The sequence below is a fragment of the Phacochoerus africanus genome, chromosome X (assembly GCF_016906955.1).
Source record: "Phacochoerus africanus isolate WHEZ1 chromosome X, ROS_Pafr_v1, whole genome shotgun sequence".
NCBI lineage: Eukaryota > Metazoa > Chordata > Mammalia > Artiodactyla > Suidae > Phacochoerus > Phacochoerus africanus.
Genome location: NC_062560.1, coordinates 24,459,090 through 24,466,704, shown reverse-complemented (window position 1 = coordinate 24,466,704; position 7,615 = coordinate 24,459,090). Strand labels below are relative to the sequence as shown.

At 39.3% G+C, this 7,615-nt stretch overlaps 1 non-coding gene across 1 annotated transcript; it reads left to right on the top strand.

Moving 5' to 3' along the window:
* Positions 1 to 1,884: 1,884 nt before the first annotated feature.
* Positions 1,885 to 2,020, top strand: LOC125118999 (U8 small nucleolar RNA). The gene has a single exon (XR_007132964.1). It is a non-coding gene; the product is annotated as a U8 small nucleolar RNA (small nucleolar RNA).
* The last annotated feature ends 5,595 nt before the right edge of the window (positions 2,021 to 7,615 follow it).

Here is a 7,615-nt window from a genome sequence, read left to right as displayed (position 1 = left end):
CAATGCCAGATCCTTAACCCACTGAAGAGGCCAGGGATCAAACCTGTGTCCTCAAGGATACTACTCAGATTCTTTTCCACTGCACCATGATGAAAACTTCAACTTTTATTAATTTTTTAATATAGGCAAATAAGTTGTGTTTCTTGTTCCTTTCACTGTATATTAGTCTTACTGAGTTGCCCCATGTGTAATGTATGTGACCTTCTTGGAAACAAATAATCTCTACACTTTATATAACCTCCCATAATGAATAGTAATTTATTTACTTTTTAAAAATTTTTAATGATTTTTATCTTTTCCATTATAGCATTTACATTGTACTACAGTCATGTCATTACTTTGGGAATGGCTGGTACAGATTTTTTTTTTAAAGTCCATCAAGTTTATGTTATTACAATAATAGAGTTCTGGACTGCACACATTTCTGGCATCCATGGTCAATTTAATAAGAAATAGTGCCATCTCCACAGGTTCTCCATCATCCCTGCAAATATCTGCATTTTGAGTTACCCTCCTATCCTGGGAAATACCTGGTGGCAACATAGGCCACAATAGGACATCTACCTTTTGGTGTTTCAAGAATTCAGGAACCATGTTGGACAGTCTGAGCTTTGGATATTACCTGGATTATCTTTTCCAGACACGCCCACACTCAGCCTTTTATCTGCAGAATCACTGAGATGATTAGCCTCAGAACATGTCACCTCAATCTCCCTCTTTGCAGTTTTAGGTCTCCTTCTACTCACTGGTATCCCTGGCCTGTCTCAACTATCATCACTTAGCAAGCCTGCTCACTCATATTGTCCCAAATTCCGTGGAGGATGGCACTGTACACAGGGTAAAAATACCAGTGTCCAGCAGCCATTAGCACAGTTCCCAGCTAGGAACACTGGCAAGGATAGAGTGAGCCAGCAGAATAGCCAAGAGATGTGGCTCTCTCAGCATATCTAGCATTACTGGGTGACACAGGAGAACTACCTATACTCTGCCTGATGGAAGGCACACAGGATTCTAAGGTAGGGGAAGATGTTTGGCATGCCTCTAGTCCTTTCATCCAGTAGATCTGCCCACTCAAACCTCACAACTTCCAGCTGCTGGTGGTAATTCAGAGATTTCCTAAGGTTATTAACAGAAGCTGTCTTGAACCCTGCATGCAGATTCCCTACCTTCTCCCTTTTTGGTCCCTTCTCTACATAATGCTGAACTTTAAATCCAGAATGCTGACTGCCAGCCTACCCTGAGCTTTCTTGTGAGAGTTTTCCTATGTTCTCTCTCATGGACTCTGGCAATTGCTCTGATTTCAGTCTTTGCTAGCTAAGAGTGTCCTGCCTTCCTCTGTTGCCCAGCAACTGATTATTCTCATCAAGTCTTTGCTCTTCAAAATAAAAGAGGGTTGTCTTGTTTATATTTCAGAATGTGAAGTATTCCTAGAAGAATCCAGGTACTCAAGACATCAGTGCAGAAATCCAGCCCTATATGGGTAAGAGATTAATTTAATTTTATATTCAGCCTATTTGAAAATAAGGAAATAAAATACCAATGAGACAATATCTTTCATCTCAAAGTACGGTCAAAATTTTTAAAAGTGATGAAATAAAATGCCTGTGACAATGTAAGGCATTCACACACATAAATCTGAGAGACTGTAAATTGGTATGGCATTTTTGGAACAGAAGTTGAGCATATTTGTAAAAATGTTCGGTCTTCACACCCTGCCTACTTTAATTAAGTTTGCACTTTGCTTTGTCTTTCCTGTGAGAAAGCATGCACATTTATCCAAGATTTCATGTTCAAAGATGTTGATTTCAGTCCTACTAATCATAGCAAAAAAATGGGAAATAATTTTTATGTCCATTAAGAGGAGAATGGTTAATTATCACACAAACGTTAAGTAGGATAATCCTTACTGGTCTTTTTTCATAGAAGGCAGATTAAAACGTGATGATTAGAGTTCCTATGATAGGTGGTTAACATCTCTGCATAATCAAGACTTGTAACACCCTGATTGCTCCTATCTTATTCTTCCTGATGATCTTTACTTCTAATGGCCAGAAGGTGTGAAAAGATACTCAACATCACTAATTATCAAGAAAGTGAAATTCAGAATCACAATGAGATATTACTTCATGCCACTTAGGGTGCTTATAATTTTTTAAAAAAGGATAATTAAGTCTTGGCTAGGATGCGGAGAAATCAAACCCTTGTACACAGTCATTGGGAAGGTAAAATGGTGCAGCTTCTATAGAAAACAGCGTGGAAATTTCCCCCAAAATTAAAAGTTGAACTACCATATAATGCAGTAATCTTATTTCTGGGTATATATTCATAAGAATGGAAATCAGGATCTCGAAGAGATGTCTGCATTCTCACATTCCTGAAGCACTGTTCACAACAGCCAAGATATGGAAACAACCCGAATACCCATCAAAGATAAGTGAACAAAGAAAATATGGGAGTGCCTGTTGACTCAGAAAGTTAAGGATCCAGCATTGTTGCTACCGTCTGGCTCAGGTTTGATCCCTAGCCTACGAACTTCCACATGCCACAGGTGTAGCCAAAAAATGTGACACACACACACACACACATACACACACTGGAATATTATTTGGCCTTAAAAGAGGAAATCCTGCCATTCGCACAATATGATGAGCTTGAAGAACATTATGCCAAGTGAAATAAGCCAATCACAGAAGAACAAATACTGCATGGTTCTGCTTATGTGAGGTACCTGAAATTGTCAAACTCATGTAGAATCAACTGTGGTTACCAGGGATTAGGAGGAGGGGAAAATGAGGAATTGTTCAGTTGGTGTAAAGTTTCAATTATGCAAAATAAAGTAGTTCTAGAGATCTGCTGTATAGCATAATGCCTATAGTGAATGGTACTGAAAAATTTTAGAAGAGTATAGCTCTCATATTATATGTTCTCACCACAAAAGAGAAAACCAAAGGGACATGAGGAAATTTTTGGAAGTGATGGATATGTCTATATCTACCACCTTGATTGTGGTGATGATTGTACATAGTAAAATATTTGCAGTTTTTTGTGTATTGATGGTATCTCAATAAACATTTTTTTAAAAGAATTTTAGAGTAGTTGAAAGAGTGTGGTAGATCTATGTGTGCTATCATGGAAATATCCTGAATTCATTTTATTAAGTGACAAGGTCAAGAAGCAGAACAATATGTACATTGTTAATCAGGTATATTAAATTCAATATACTTTATAGCACATCTACATATGAAAAAGCCTCAGATCAGCCTTGAAATGAAATACACCACGTGGTTAATTGTGGTTGCCTCTGAAAAGGAGGCTAAACTTTGAGGAAAAGGGAGATTGTAACTTATCTGTATTGCTAGAATTTTTTGCAACAAAAATATATACTATTACCTTTGTAATTACAATATTTAAATACATCTAACCACAAAAATAGTAGTTATGCATTAATCAGATAAAGTAACTGATACAATAGACAAAACCTGCAGACTTGCAGTAGCTTAAACTAACAGAAGTTTTATTTCTTATACACATAAAATCTGATGTGGGTAGTCAGGGGCCTCCACTGTCAGATGGCCTGGGGAACCAGTCTGCTTCCATCAGTGGTTCATCTCTGTGTTTTCTGCTGATGAAACAGGAAGCATGGAGGTGGCATACTGGCTGTCAAATACCTTGGCCTGGAGGTAACAAACATATGAACATATGTCAATGTCTAGGGTAGTCACATGAGCCTTCCTAAGAACAAGTGGATTGGGAATGTAGTCTACCCATGAACTCTGGAAGAGGATGACTTACCATGTGGATGAGCACTTGCAATCTGTCCCATCCACTGTTACAGAGTAAGTGCTCAACGGAGAGCAGTCATTACAAATTGTTATGAAAACAACTCTCTTTATTTCTTGGTAGAGTTTCTAAGGAGGCCAAATTTGCCTTGTAATTCTCCAATTTTTGTTTTGTTTTGTTTCAAATCTTGCTGCATAGCAGGTACTTTCAAACACTGGATCACATTTAATTTTCAAAAGTATCTTCTAAAATCTCAGCAACGTGGGCTCACCTTTTTCACTTAATAGCATGTTTCTGAACTTACCTTTGAAATCAGTTCTAGAGTCTCAGTAGGAAGAGAATGTTCTCCTTCTGATGAAGCATGGTCCCAATCTGAACTTGTGAGTCCTGGCAACTCAGCATGACTAGACTTGTAGGGTATGTGTACAGGTGTCTTTAGGAACAAGGGAAAAACTGGAATTTTCCTCTGGGGTAAGTACTGAGATAAGAGGCATAAGAAGGATGGCAATTTTTGGGGGGAATTTCCATGGCATATGGAGGTTCCCAGGCTAGGGGTCAAATCGGAGCTATAGCCGCCGGCCTACACCACAGCCACAGCAACGTGGGATCTGAGCCGCATCTGTGACCTACACCACAGCTCGTGGCAATGCCAGATCCTTGACCCACTGAGTGAGGCCAGGAATCGAACCTGCATCCTCATGGATACTGACTGGTCAGGTTCGTAACCACTGAGCCACGATGGGAACTCCCAAGATGGAAAATTATTTTGATCTTTGTTGTTCAAAGACAGCATGTCTGTCAGGAAGCCATTTCCCCCTCTTAGAAGGATTCCGGTTTCTGACGAATTCAGCCTCAGTGAATGCTTGCTAGACAGAGGTTTCCATGGTTTTTCCTCATCTCCAACTTTATTAAGCTTATTCATTGTGTATGTGTTCGGTGGCCAGTCTCAACACATACCTTCAAAATCCTACTGAAAATATCTGGGTCATTTTCAAAATCCCCCATCTAACTTCATGTATATCACAGAATCAGTATCTTCTGTAAGAAATAAAGACTCTGACCACCAGCTTATTTAGAATATACTTTGAGACTTATGGGGTAGGGGAGGGGCTGTGGTAATCAGGTATCTAAATTCACTCTCAGTGGTTCCACTGGGAGGAATGGGACCTATAAAGTACTCCTGCAGAAGGTTGGAATGCTCTAATTGAGAGGAGGTCAGGTGACTCTGGACTGCCTGTGTCACAGGAAGCAGGGTACAGCTCCGGAAGACACAGTGGAGAGCTGGTCAGCATAAGGTTCCAGTTTGGACATGAGGGCACACTGAGAAAAACCTATAATATATAATGCAAGAAAATGCTGGGATAGAACTCATGCCAGTACATGAGCAGGGTCCGTTGTCAGGGAAACCTGGGGCTAGGGACATGGGGATTCTAAACAAATGAAGCCTACGTACTTCCCCCAAATTGTGTGTCTCATATTCACCTTCCTTCATGGGTTACATTTTGTACCTTGACTAATGTGTCTTGTTTTTTAATTATATGTGGTATATCTTGGAGTAGTGAGAAAAATAGTGAATGAAAAGACAGAAGGTCTGCTTCAGGCTGGAGAGTGGAAGCTCTCGAAAAATTTGGACCAGGGGTCTAGTGCCAGCTCTTTCACTTATCATCCATGTAAACTTGAGAAAATTACAAGTTCTTCATCTGTGAAGTATGTCTAATATCTTGTAGGACTGTTGGAATATATGTAATGGATATGAAGCACTTGACAGAATAAGGTCTTTAATGAATGACACATATCATAAGATTTTTTTTTTTTGCTATAATGATCCCTCTGGGAAGATTTATGTTTTATTAATTCAAGACATATCACAGAATATGCATCCTTCCACCAAATGAGCCCATAATGCTTCTTAGCAAGTAAAACAAAATGAATTTCCTCCACTTGAGGATGTTACTTAATTTGTGTGTGGGGTTGTCTTTCCCAGTTGGATGCAACTCAGAGGTCCTAGAATTTGTGTCAAGGACTAACAGCCTCCTGCCTTGGTGCCTTTCTATCCAAATCACCCATATTTTCATTCATTTCTTCACCACCAAATATGGAGCCCTCCCTTGGAGTCTGCAAAATTACACTCAAAAAACCTAATTAAAATGTCGTTTTAATGCCTTGGGATCTGGTTCTCAGCATTTTATCTCAAAGGGGTATCATCCTTACTTCTCAGAAATTCCTTAGAGATGCTGTACATCAAACTAGATTGTGCTCTGTCTTCAGCTACACATGAACAAGAGCACAGGACACCTTCCATTTCTATCCGAGGAAGAGCCTTTCCTCCAGTTTATTGATGTTACTAAGAGCAGGTTTGCATTCTAGGGTTTTGCCCTCCAACACTGAGAAATACCATTTGTGTACATGGCCTCTGCTCACCAGCTCCACAGACAGCCTCATCTAGCCTACCACCCAGCTTAAATCAACAGGATATCCCACTGAGACACTTCTATTTTCCCCAAACCCCAAACTGCTGTTCCCCAGGGAATTTGCACCTTACCGTTTTCAGCCAGACACCCTCCCCTTCCCTGCCCCCTTACCTCCTTACTCTTTTTTTTTTTTGTCTTTTTGCCTTTTCTCAGGCCGCTCCCACGGCATATGGAGGTTCCCAGGCTAGGGGTCAAATGGGAGCTGTAGCCACCGGCCTATGCCAGAGCCACAGCAACGTGGGATCTGAGCCGTGTCTGTGACCTACACCACCGCTCACGGCAACACCGGATCCTTAACCCACTGAGCGAGGCCAGGGATCGAACCTGCAACCTCATGGTTCCTAGTCGGATTCGTTAACCACTGCGCCACAATGGGAACTCCACCTCCTTATTCCTTCTTAAGACTCCTTTAGGTCTTAGAGGGTATTTCACCATCTTCTGTATATGATTACTGCTCCTTGGCTGTAAAATTCTAAAGGCAGGGGTGTTTTGTATCCTAGTTTCACCATTTCTAACACAGTAATTTTCAAAGAACATATGCTCATTTAATATTTGGGGAAGAATGAGCCAGTGAGCATGAGTTTATAAACAGTTTATTTCTCTTACATTCTTTAATAAGCTAAGCAAGTCCAGGTACATATCTTTTATTTTTTACAGAACAACAGACTAAAGTGGATAATGGAAAGCAAGAACTGCACTTTTTTTTTTTTTTTACTTTTTTCCTCTTTTTTTTGATCCCAGCAATTTTATTGCTCTTTTTTTTTTTTTCACATTTCCAAAGAAATGTCTATTACCATGCCAGGTTTTTTTTGTTTGTTTGTTTTGGTTCAGTAAATTTGAAAGGTTTCCCAATTTGTTTTATAAAATAATAAAACTCCTTAAATCTATTAAATTAAATCTAATAAATATGTAACTGAAATAATTAATAAATTTAGATTCTGCAATTATTTCTACCTTCTATTAAAGAAACAACATTTAAAATATAACCAAAGGAAAGAAAAAGTGACAGGAAGGAAGGGAGAGAAGTAGGGAGGGAGGAAAGAAAAAAGAAGGGACAAGAAAAGGAAGACAAAAGATTAAACTATAAGTTTACCATAGAGAACAGAAACACAAAGATGATATACGCTGTGTTCTTTCCAGACCCACTGGTCATCCCCCACTTAAAATGTTACTGCTCTTTTTCCACAAGGAAAACAATTTTCCTTAGATTTCATCATTCGAAATACAACCTATAGAAAGAAAAAGAAAGGTAAAATTCCAAGTTAGCAATATATAACAGGAATACAACGATGATATACTTCTCAAGTCCCACCCTAGTCCTCCACCATTAGAACATTGCCACACCTTTTCAACCAAAAGTGAAG